Genomic DNA, 13,654 nt, shown 5'->3' on the forward strand with positions numbered 1-13,654 from the left:
CACCCACAGCCTGTTTCCTCACAGTTAATGTTGGAGACCATTTTTGCAGCCAGTATGCCAATTCATCCCATTGAGGACCTTCTTTTTTTCACCACTCCACTTTACCAAGTATGATATCCTTCTCTAGGGACTATGCTCAGCTGTTAAGATGTCCAAAGTATGTGATATGAAGTCTTGCCATTCTCACGTCTAGGAAGCATTCTGGCTCTACTTCCGCCAAGAAAGATTTGTTCCTTCTTCTGAAAGTCCATGGAATATTCAATATTCTTCACCAGCATCATAATTCAAAGACATCAACTTTTATTTTACCTTTCATAATTATTGTCCATTTTCAAGTACATATGAGGTGATTGAAAATGCCATAGTATGATAGTTATATAACTTTATGTCAGTTTGAAGATATGTAAAAGTGTAAGGTTGGTATCCAATCTGTCAATCACACCATAGCCTGATGGTGCCTCTTTGTGACCATGGCCTTCTCATAAGGAGGGCCCTGGGAACCTCCCCTTCTTTTTGCATTCACCTGACTGCTTCCTGCCCACGTTGAGAGCTGCCAGAGTCTTGCCATGCTTCCATCGACCTTGGGTCCACACGACATTGCAATCACTGGCCTTTGACATCCCTGCATTCTGCATCATTGCATGTAACTGCGTAAGTTGGAAAGGAACTTATGGGCTAGTGTTGGACTTATGGACTTGAGTTGGACTGGCCTGGGATATTTCCTTGAAATAGAAATACTATAATGACTTCTTGATTAAAAACTATTTATTGCACATATATGAGTGTCACTTGATTTGTGTCTCTAGTCAGCCTGGCTTACATCCAGTTCACTGCCATCAAGTTGATTCCAACCCTTAGCAACTCTATAGGACAGGGGAGAGATATCCCTGTGGATTTCCAATACTGGAACTTTGTATGGGAGCAGAACTGCTGATCTTGTGTTGAGCAACCCAACTTGGTTGGTTCTGACGCATTATGTTTGTAACCACTATACCACTAGGGCTCAGCTGTGCCTTATTCCTCAAAGTGACATCTTTTAACACTGGAAATTGGTCTTCAGCAAGATCTACCAGTGTACTCGGTCATATGACTTATTTTCTTTTTACACTGTTTTGATTGTGATGTGAGGGAAAATCTACAGAGTAAATTGATTTTCTTTACAATTCATGCAATGTTTTATGATATTGATTGCAATACCTACAATGCAATACTACTTTTCCTATTCCCTCCCTTTGTTTGCCGTTTCCATTGGTCTTTCGTTCCCATGCCTTCCTGCCTTCTGAGTAACTCCCTGACAAATGCTGGGGTCTGAATTGTACATCGTTGACAGTATAGGTCTCCTATTTGGGGGCTGAAAGTTGAGCCATGGAGGTGAGGTCAGGTGTCAAATGGGAATTCCACTAGTGCCTATCATATCCTAAGGTTAGTCTTCTTATTTTGAGTTCTACATTTTCCCCAGTTGATCCAGGGCCTACTACTGTGAGCACTTTCAGAGCAATCTGCAGTGAGAACCCTATGCTATCTTGATCTTCTGGACTCAGCGCTGTGGAGCCTGGGCTTCATGTGGTCAGTGAATCCCTTTCATCTTCTTTTGTTGCTATCTGTGTAATTCTGTATTTTGAATTTCTCTTCAATTTTTTCAGCTAGTGAAATGCACATGCTTTTCATTTTTGCTGTCCTAATTCCAGGTCTTTGCACCTTTTCATATAATTCTTTATTCCATCTTTTTTAATTCCCCTTTGAAATTTTATGTTCAGCTTCTTTATTCAGCGTCTTTACTTCATCAATTATTTCTATATTTCTCTCTCTCTTTTTCGTACTTCATCATTTCTTTCATTGGCTTCAGCTACTCCACATTCAAGGTGACATCCGTTTTGTCTTTTCTTTAGTTTCTATCTTTTTAATTATCTTTGAATTTCTTTATTTATGATGTTCTTGATATTATTGCAGAACTCGTATCATCTCAGGTGATTTGTGTTCAATGTGTCAACTTTCTTCTTGAAGTATCCTCTAATTTAGATGAGATATACTCAAATTCATACTTTGACTCTTGGGGACTTGTTTTAATTTTGTTGGAATTCGAGTTGAATTTGCCATTGATGGTTTGTTCCACAGTTCGTCTCCAGTCTCGTGACTGATGATATTGAACTTCTTTATACCGTAAATACTTGAGTATAAGCCGAGGTTTTTTCAGCACATTTTTTATGCTGAAAAAGCACCCCAGCTTTGGGGGGTAAAATTAGTTGCCTTGGGTTATATTCGAGTATGTATAGTAGTTTATTTCAACAGATATAGTTGATTTAATTCGTGTGTATTTCTATCGAATATACATGATCCATGTCTATGGTTACTGTTTACATCCCTGAAAAATAAATCTTCAATCAATAAGCCATCCTTATTGGAAAATTCTATCATGAGATCTCCCATGTGGCTTCCATCCCCATGGCCATATTTTCTAACTAGTGATCCTCCTCCTTAGTTTCCAATTTTTGCATTCAAGTCATCAGTAATCTTGATTGCATGTTTCCTCAATTTCAGACTGAAAAGGTTGGTAAAAATCCTCAATGGCTTTATTGTTAGCATTAGTGGTTGGTGTGTAAATTTGAATAATAACTTTATTAATTATTCATCCTTGTAGGTGTAATATGTCCTACACCTAACAATGGTGAACATTGGAATCGATGTTGAAACATTCTCATTTTTAACATGAAAGTCATCCATTCCTTTCAAATTTGTTACTCTGGTATGTAAACCATATTATTGTGACGTTCAAAATGGCCAATACCAGTCTATTTCAGTTCAATAACACCTAGAGTGTTTGATCTTTATGTGTTCCATTTTTTCATGGCTTCCAATTTTTCTAGATCCATATTTCATGCATCCCATCTTCTTGTTAGTGGTTATTGCAGTACTGCTGTTTCTTCTCATTTTGAGTCATTGCCACATCAACAAATATAGGTCCTGAAAACTTTATATCACTAAGGTCAACTCTACTTTGAGGAGACAGCTCTTCCCCAATTATATTTTGAGTGTCTTCCAACTTGAGGGGTTCATCATCCTGCACTATATGAAACAATATTCCACTGCTATCAATGTGCTCCACAAACACCACTATTTTTTTCAGATGTAGATTGGCAGGTTATTCTTTCTAGTCTATTTAGCTTGTAAGCTTTTCTGAAAATTTTCCACCACGGGTAACTATGCTTGTGTTTGAAATACCAGTGGTATATCTCACAGGATCATGATGACTTTCAAGTTATGATAGTTCAAGAACCTGACATGTCTCACAACTTGGCATGCTAGCCTAATTCCGAATGGCCAGCACATCTCTCTTCTTGCTTTCTCTAGTTTCTGTAGACCACTGTACCTGAGCATGCATGGCTTAGGAGGTTGTGGAGTTAATTCTTGCTTCCTGGAGTAACCCTTAACCAATGACCCATAGGAGTTGTTGGACAAATAGCCACACTCCCTCACATTCTGGGCAGAATAACTAGTGGATTTTCTACAGTGTCTCCAGTAAGAGTAACCTCCAGTTGCTCACAATTTTAAATTGTTTGATAATGTACTTTTCATTGGCTGCCTTCTTTCTCTTTTCTATTTCCCATTTCCTTATTGATATCTCCCCAGAAAATGGCTTAATTAAAACCTTTGTCTCAGGATCTAATCCTATGGGGAACCCAAACTCAATCACACAAGACATTTGTCAAATCATGGACTTAGTGGTTATAGCTATTATATGTGTAGGTCATGGAAGAGGAGAATTCATACCATCACTTTGAATAGTCATTCGGAGTGCCAACTGGGTCCCCAGCATAGATCCTGGACATCAAAACTCACTGTTTCCTGTATCATAACACTTCCTTATGGACTTCAGTCATTCAAAAAACTCAACAAATAGATTGCTGTCTCACTTAAAATTTTGTAGTGTGCAAATATGGCTATGTTTTCATTGTGTGTTTAGCCCTGGACAAATCAGCTTTGACCAGGAAGGTGAAGTCATGTGGAAAAACAAACCAAAAACACTAGCAGCTGTGTGTTGTGGAAGAAAACCCTGTGGATGAAGTGCAATTTTTAGGGAACAGAGACCAGTAAGATAAACCAATAAGTGTCCACTGTTTTGATGTTAAGGAGAACCCTTGTGAGGCAGTAATTAAGCACTTAAGGGCTAATCAATCAGCAGTTCAAACCCACCATCTTCCCCAAGGAAGAGTTACGATGTGGCAGTCTGACCCCCTTAAGATTTACATTGATTACCACTACCAACTGATCTGAGAGGGATAGCATTAGGGGATGCTGGATCGCATTCTTAACGAGCTCTAATGGCAGAGTGGACTCCTCATTGATCTCCTAACCACAAGGAAAGTGGTTCTAACCTATCAGTTGGTCCATGTGAGAAATAGGAGTTTGTCTGCTCTGGTAAAGATATAAGCCTTGGAAAATCAAAGGGTGAAGTTCTATTCTATCTTGTAGGGTCTCTATGAGTCAGCTTCAACACAATGATAATGAGTTTGCTTTGGAATTTTGGGATAGAATAGGAGAAATATGTGCAACAAAGTTTAAACTTATTTTAAATGTTCAGTGGTATTGCTCAGAGAGAGATTCTTGGAACCCACAAGACTGTTGTCCTTAGGCACCTTCAGATCTGGAACTGAACTCATTCCCTTGGCTCAATCTTCAGCCAAACAATAGGTAGATCTATAAGGTAAAAAGTAACACTAATCAACTCTTTGAATCAAAAGGATATAATTTATTCAAAGATAAAGTTCAGAAGGGTCAGGAAAGAAGGGGGAATGGAAACAGGAAATACAAGGAGGAAGTGCGATAAGTGATATTACGTTGAGCAGACTGCAGTCAATATCATGAAGCAAAATATGTGTGAACTGTCAAATGGAAAACAGATGTATTCTGTAAACCTTCACCCAACTCACAATAAAGAGATTTTTTTTCAGCCTTGGAAACCTATGAGGCAATACTATTCTGTCCTATAGGGTACCACTGAGTTGAAATCAACCCAGTGGCAATGGGATATTGATGCTGATGCTTTCTGCCGATTCTAAAAAATAGGGTTATTAGCAATTATTGTGGAAATAGCATGAATGAGACTATGTAAATGGGGTTGGTTACAGATAAATTCTTGTAAATGTTAAAGGATAAGTGATTGAGGATGGACTTGCCCAAAAAGAGAAAATTATTGCAAGATTTTGTTCCAGGGATAAAATAAAAATAGGTTTCCTGTGGGTAAGACTTAAGCCTATAGATATGGAATTTAAGGAACTGGTATTCCATGATGGTCACCTTCCCGACACAATCACTCAAGACAAAAAGTGGGTGTATAAACAAATGTGGTGAAGAAAGCTTATGGAGCCTAGCTATCAAAAGATAAAGAGTCTAGGGTTTTAAAGACTAGAAGGTTCACAAATGGCCATCTAACTCAGAAGCAATAAAGCGCACATGAAAGAAGCACACCAGCCTGTGTGATCACAAGATGTAGAAGGGATCAGGTATCAGGCATCAAAGAACAAAAAAATCATATCATTGTGAATTAGGGAGGGGTACAGTTAGGGGATCCAAGATCTATCTGTAGGCAACTGGACAACCCCTTACAGAAGGGTCGCTGGGAGGAGATGAGCCAGTCAGGATGCAGTGTAGCAACGATGAAACATATAACTTTCCTCTCATTCCTAAATGCTACCACGCCCACTATCATGATCCCAATTCTACCTTACAAACCTGGCTAGACCAGAGAATATACACTGGTCCATATAGGAACTGGAAACACAGGGAAACCAGGACAGATGACCCCTTCAGGACCAGTGCTGAGAGTAGCAATAACAGGAGGATGGAGGAAAGGTGGGGTAGAAAGAGGGATCTGATTACAAGGATCTACATATAACTTCCTCCATGAGGGAGGGACAACAAAAAAGTGGGTGAAGGTAGATGTCGGACAGTGTAAGATAGGACAGAATAATAATTTATAAATTATCAAGGGTCCATGAGGGAGGGGAAGGGGGAAGGAGGGGAAATGAGGAGCTACTACCAAGGGCTCAAGTAGAAAGCAAATGTTTTGAGAATGATGATGGCAACAAATGTACGCAGTGGATGTATGTATAGATTGTGATAAGAGTTGTAGGAGCCCCCAATAAAATGATTCTTTTTAAAAACCTCAAAGAGCAAAACACACTATGGTTTATTGTACATCAATGATACTTCAATAAAATTACATTAAAAAGGGGAAAAAGAAATGGAATTTAAGGTAAAGAAAGTATTCCCTTTGAGGACCATATTGCAAATATATATTTAGGCAGGCAATTAGATAAAGACATTTTAAGTCTGGGCTTCTATACCTGCCATCTGTCTGTTATGAAAAGTATAATTAGCAACTAGAATCTCTCATACAAAATCAACTCAATATGGTCTTTCTGGTCTGACCTCCGTGGTGTTCTACTCTGCTTTGATGGAGCTCATCATATCATGACTCTATAACAAGATTGAGGAGTTATTTGCATTCTTATGTGGAAGGTAAATCTGTTTGGCCATTCTGTTAGACTAGTTCATTTTCTTTCCTACCATCCCATCTGCCATTTTAATTCAAAACAAGGCAAAAAGCATGTATGTGCCTTTTGAGGAAGGAGAAGATTTTGGTGTGGAAGAAATTCTCTTCTAGACTGCAAGGTAAGTATTTACCCCCTCTAGCCCTGTTGGAGGAGGGGAAAAGGAAGAGAGACAAGGCAAAGAGAACAACATAGTTAGCTTCATGCCTCCTTACTTGACCTGGGGATTGAGGGGAATATCAGTGACTATGGACCTGTTGTGCTCCCCATTTGGAAGCATGAAGAATAGAGGCTGCCAGGCAGAGCAGCCCTCTGGGAAGTCACTGAAGACAAACATATAGAGAGTGCCATCAAGTCTACTGTGATCCATGGAGACCTTATATGAAATGGAATGGAGTGCTGTCTGATCTTGCACCATTGTCACACATTCCTGAATGTTGAAGTCCATTGTTGCAGCGATTAGGTCAATCTGCCTCAATAAGGATCTTCCATGTCCCTCTATTTCATCAAATATGATGTCTTCCTCTAGCAATTGTCCACTGATAGTGTGTCCAAAACACATTAGTCAGTCAGTGTTCTCTTGTGATCCAGAAGGTTTTCTTTCAGTAATTTTTGGAAGTGGACTAGCAGGCCCCTCTTCCTTGTCTGTCTTAGTCTAGAAGCTTCACTGAAACCTGTCCACCATGGGCAATCCTGCTGGTATTTGAAATTCTGGGAACAGAGCTTCCAGCACCATAACAATACACAAACCATTATAGTACAACCAACTGACAGATGAGTGGAGGATATCTATATCTATATATGGAGAGAGAGAGAGAGTAAAACTGGCAATGCAGTCTGATTAGGCAGTATTCTGATAATCTGCTGCTAACAGAAAGTATCCCCACAAATAACATCTTAAAGTAATGATGATATCAATTTTGCTCACAAATCTGCAATCTGGGCAGAGCTCAGTGAGGACACTAGTTTTGGCTTCATCAAGCATTAGCTGGGGTAGCTCAAAGGACAGAGGCTGCAGCTCTCTTAAGACTCACTCCCTCACACGACTGATACTTCTATTGGTTGGAGCTCAAGAAGAACCCTATATGTGACATTTTCATTTGGCTTGGTCTTCCTTGCAACATCCTGACAGGGTCCCAATGGTGAACAACCCAATACGACCAGGTGGAAGTCACAGAGCAACACTTCTGCCATAGTCAAAGGCCTGCCAAGATGCAAGGAAGAGGGAAAGCAGGCCCTGTTTCTGGAAAAATGAACACAAACTCATCTTGTAACAAGAGAATGTGCGATGTGCAACATTAGGACAGTCATCTTTGAAGGACACAACCTGCCATGAGCCAAGATACAGAGACAGATTTCTACGAAAGCGAAAGGGCAGGACTTAGACTTAAAGATAAAGCCACAGACTTCATAGGACAAGAGCAATAGGGAGACAAGCAAAGGAAAGCTCTAGGACGCAAGCCTAACATGGCTAAAGATAGGGACAATGTCAGGACTGAACTGGAAGCAAGCAGACACCTGTGCAAGGCAAAACCCGTGAAGTTGTGAGTGCCTTCAAAGCTAAGTCAAAGTACCTTGGGGCGTGAGAAGGGAAGGAGCAGGAGAAGGAATTAATGGGTAGGTTTATGGAATTTGTAAGTCTGGAGACAGAGCATCAGGAATAGCTGGGTTCTGGCACTCAGTTGATACCATCAGAGTTTGAACCTTTTCCTTTCAGAGCTGTTTCCTTTTGAGTTTCACGCAGGCTTCCTGATGACAGCTGTAGCTTTATCTAGAAGCTCAGGAATTCTATTAGAGAGAGGCTCTTTTCCTTTCTAATCATTGGTGGTACTATCAGGTAAGCATTGGATTGCTAACTGCAAGGTTGGCAGTGCTACCCTACCAGCTACCTCATAGGGAAAAAGATGGAACTTTCTGCTCACATAAATATTTACAGTCTGAGAAACCCCACAGGGACCTTCTATGATTCAAAATGGACTCATTGGCAATGAGGAAATTGTTTCTGGGGCATTTTTTAGGGTTAGATATCATTAACCTAGCATGAGTCTCATACTGAGTCTGACCCAGTCCCTTTGGACAGAGGAAAGTCATGCCCTGACTAGCCAGGCCTGGAGCTGGCAGATTGGGTCAATGCCAGCAGAAGCATGGAGATGGAGCATGGTGGAAGAGTGATCCCAAAGATACAAGCCATGTGCTGTGAGTGGAAGAAGGGCAAATGAATGCTGCATTAATTAACCAGTCATTGACAAAATGAGGTTGCATGACAAATGGCTCCAAAACCCAGCAGTTCAACAAACAGCCCAACCCCTTCCCTCCCACACACACAGTTCTTAAAATTCAGGATCAGGGAGATTAACTGGAACTTTGAACTTGGCACTTCAGGGCTTGGAAGAGGTGACAGTGCATGTAAAGGCCTTGGGGCAGGAGAGATCTTGGTGTGACTGAAAGCCCAGAAGAAGACTAATTTGGGGGATGTGAGATAATAGGAATGGAGGTTTCAGTGAGCATTTCCTTGAGAGCCTTCAAGCAAAAGCGATTTTTCTATATTCATGTTTTAGAAGTAGATCTCCACCCATTGTGTAAAGCTTTGGGTATTGGATTGGTGTCGGTATGCAGGGAAAAAATAAATGGGCTTGTTATGGATTAGGAGCCTGTGGTAGTCACCTAATCTTGTGTCAAGTTAAGGATTAGGAGTGTAGGCATGGAGTTTAGGCTGCCAATCTGGAGATAGTCAGTGAGATTTTTATGTGGGCATAGCCTCCTTCTGAGAACTCTGAGAAATCTGGTACTTCCTCCTTGGAGGTGGAAGACACCTCTCTCTCTCTCTCTCTCTCTCTCTCTCTCTCTCTCTCTCTCTCTCTCTCTCTCTCTGCTACTCCTTGGGAGACATTGCAGAAGGCAAGCCAAATGGATGCGACCAGACCTCTGAAGCCAAAGAAGCCTCAGAGAGATCGCAGCCAGCACTGAGATGCTTACAATGCCACTGGATCCACAAGACTTTCCACCCATTGGCCTGTGATTATCCTGCATTCAGCATCACTGCACATGTTTTATGGGTCTGAAAAGGAATTTATAGATTGGTATCAGACATATGGGCTAATACCAGACTTATGGATTTGATGTTCACTGGGCTGGGACGTTTGCTTAATGTACAATGACTGTTTGATATAAAACTCTCTCTCTGGATTTATAAGGTAGAATTAGACCAGAACATGTACTCTGGTACAGAAAGGAGCTGGAAACACAGGGAATCCATGACAGATGATCCCTTCAGGACCAGTGGTGAGAGTGGCAATACCAGGAGGGTGGAGGGAAGGTGGGGTAGAAAGGGTGAATCGATTACTAGGATCTACATAAAATCTCTGCCCTGGGGGACGGACAACAGAAAAGTGGGGGAAGTGAGATGTTTGACGTGTAAGATATGACAAAATAATTTATATATTACCAAGGATTTATGAGGGAGGGGGAGGAGGATGGAAGTGGGGAAATGAGGAGCTGATACGAAGGGCTCAAGTAGAAAGCAAATATTTTGAGAAGGATGAGGGCAACACATGTACAAATGTACTTGACACACAATGGGTGGATGGATGGATGGATGGATGGATGGATGGATGGATGGATGGATGGATGGATGGATGGAATGACTGTGATAAGAGTTGTATGAGCCCCCAATAAAATTATCAAGGGTTCATAAGGAGGGGGGAGTGGGAAGGGAGGAGAAAAATGAGGAGCAGGTGCCAGGGGCTTATGTGGAGAGCAAATGTTTTGACAACGATGAGGGCAATGAATATATAAATGTGCTTTATAATGGATGGATGGATTTTGATAAGAGTTGTATAAATCCCTAATATAATGATTAAATAATAGGGAAATGATTTTTAAAAACCACCAACTCCCTCTCATACACATGAGTCTCCCTCGATTTTCCTCTAGCATACCCAGACTAATACACAGTTCGCCCCTGTCCTATAGGGCCGCTATGAGTTGGCATGGACTTGAGGGCAGTGGGTTTGTTAGGGCTTTGGAGTTCAGCAGGCCTTTGTTGGTGTGTTTGAGTCTATTTTTGTAGCTGTTGTTTGCAGGTCAGTGGCTCATCTTCCAGCACTCTATAGGACCATATTTTTTTGTGACCCATAGGCTTTCATTTGTTAATATTTGGAAGTAGATCACCAGGTCTTTCTTCCTAGTCTGCCTTAGGCTAGAGCAGTGGTTCTCAATCTGTGGGTTGTGACCCCTTTTGGGGTCCAGCGACCTTTTAACACGAGTCACCCGATTCATGGCAGTAGCAACATTACAGTTATGAAGTAGCAAGGAAAATGATTTTATGGTTGGGGGTCACCACAACATGAGGAATTGTATTAAAGGAAGGTTGAGCACCACAGGGCTCGAGGTTCCACTGAAGCCTGCCCATCATTGCTGACCCTTCTGGGGTTTGTCATATCGGTGGCACAGCTTCCAATTTCACAGCAGCACTCTAGCTACCACTGCACCACGAACTGATAGACAGGTGGTGGACTGTTCTTAAAAGCCACCTGATTTACAATGCTTTGTTTTGACAGCCCTGGAAAATGGATACAGAATCTAGTTTCATAGTCAATGCAAGACACACCTTGGGGCAGTAGGGATGGCATGAAGTGAATAGATTCAAAGTATATTTTAGGGAGAGGAAGGATGACAGTTAATGCCTGGGGGGTGTGCAAGAAGAAAGGAAGCAGAGACACCATTGATATTAAGTGCCTGAGTTAAGACAGGAATTTCCAGGGAAGCTGGTGGGTCATGATGGGAGAATTTCACACTCCCCGGGGACAGGGGGAGCATTGATTAGTTCATATGTCTGCGCATCTTCTCAGACAATAGAGGCTTTGTCATCCTCAAATGAAGCATGCAGTTGGAGCTCAGAGAGGGCATGCAGTGCAAATGAAGACTGGGTTGGTTGAGATGGGTGGACCAGGGCCACTAGTCAATTCTGAGGAGCTTCAGAAAACCTGCCCAGTGTCTCTTGGAGAGTGGGCATGTCTCATGGCCACAGAGGGCCTTTTAATGTTTCACCTCCCACTGCAGCAGCGAGAGGCTCTATCAGCTCATCCTGGAAAGGAAACATACTACCTGCCATCAGGTTCATTTCTTCAGAAAGGATGGAAGAATACAAATGAAAGACTACAGTTTGAAGGGGTCTTAGGCAGACTATCAGGCTCATTAAAGCTTCATTTATTAAAACTTCATTATTCAGAGACATTCTCCCAGTAGGATGTATGCTGGGGTGGGGGTGGGCATGAGGAGGAAGGCTTGGAGCAGGGTAGGGGAACAACCCCACACCCCCAAAAAATACCTTCCCAAGAAGCAATTCCAGTGGGCACAGATTAGAAAGAAGTTTCATCCTCTGGTCACTTGATGTTTGTCCCTCTCTTTTATCTGAATGCTCTTTCCACATTGCTCAGATGAATCATCAAATTTATATTAAAATGCAAGTTAGGAAGCATCATCCCCAACCAACCTTGTTCATCAAAATGGTAGTGCTCTCTCCGGGTACCCTGAGTTCAGTTTGTCAACAAGCTGAAGCAGTTGAGCTGGGGCTCTGTGAGGCCCAGGAGCATGAGTTCATTAATATCCGACCCATAATGCCTTGCTGGGTTTATGCCAACAAAGCCCTGTCACTCCTTACCATAGAATTTACTCACTCTTTGAAACAGGCATTTATTTACACACAGTTTGACCTCATGATGGTGTTCAGCAGATGTGGATCTTACTTATTTGCATTGTTCTGTGACAGTTGCAAAATTCGTTAGTGGCTCAGGGATCAATCCTCTGTGGACTGCCCCGAAGCTAGATGAAGCAAGCGGGTTCTCCCTGATTCATCCTCCCTCCTTAGCAATGCTTGCTAGTCAGGATAACATAGTGCCCATTAAAGAAACTGCCTGTGTCACTTTAAATTTGTGACCTGGGCGGGAGGGAGGGTCATGATCACAAGTGACAGAAACTGACGCTTGACTAACTTAGGGAAAAAGGCCTAATGGTGGATAAATGTTGGGAAGACAAGAAAATGTGGCAAATGCCTGGGCAATCTCAGGGCTGTGAAGCAGGTAATGGCGAAACACTCCTCCTGAGGCCAAAGCGTGCCCTCTGTAGTACATTAAATCACATTCACACACACCCATTCATGTTCACATGGGACCTGAGGCTATGGCCTTACTTGGAGAGGAGGTCTTGGCAGATGTGCTTAGATAAGTATTTCAAGAGCTCCATCTTTCTGGGTTTAGATTTCAGATGGATACTACATGCACTGATTGGTGTGTTCTTATAAGAAGGGGAGTGGGCACAGAGAGACCCCGTGTGAAGACACTGGCAGAGATTGGATCAGTGCATCTATAAGCCAAGAAATATCAAGGATTAGCAGCAGTGACCAGAAGCAGAGAGAGGCTACTTTGATTCTCCTTCAGAGCTCTCAGAAGGAATGAATCTTGCCCACACCTTAATTTTAACCCTTTGTCCTTCAGAAAAGTGAGAGAACAAATGCCTGCTGTTTAAGTCACTCGATTGGTAGCCAGTTGTTACAGCTACCCAAAAGAACCATTATGGATTGATCTGTAGCCCCCTCAAAATATGTGAGAAATTTGAACCTTGGTGGACATGATCCTGTTTGAAAAGAAGGGAGTTCTTTTGTAATATAAATGAGGCCGTATGGCCACTGGAGATCCCTTCATAGAGGGGTTTAGAAGAGGAGATGGGTCAGTCAGGGTGCGAGGTAGGACCGATGAAGAACACAGCTTTCCCCCAGATCCTGTATGCTTCCTCCCCCCAACTACCATGATCCAAATTCTACCTTGCAGGGCTGGATAGGGCAGAGGTTGTACACTGGTGCATATGGGGGCTGGAGGCACAGGGAATCCAGGGTGGATGATACCTTCAGGACCAAAGGTGTGAGGGGCGATGCTGGGAGAGTGGAGGGTGAGTGGGTTGGAAAGGAGGAACTGATTACGAGGATCCACATGTGACCTCCTCCCTGGGAGATGGACAGCAGAGAAGGGGGGGAAGGGAGACTCGGGATAGAGCAAGATATGACAAAATAACAATGTATAAATTACCAAGGGTACATGAGGGAGGGG

The sequence above is a fragment of the Tenrec ecaudatus genome, unplaced genomic scaffold (genome assembly GCF_050624435.1).
Source record: "Tenrec ecaudatus isolate mTenEca1 unplaced genomic scaffold, mTenEca1.hap1 Scaffold_368, whole genome shotgun sequence".
Lineage (NCBI taxonomy): Eukaryota > Metazoa > Chordata > Mammalia > Afrosoricida > Tenrecidae > Tenrec > Tenrec ecaudatus.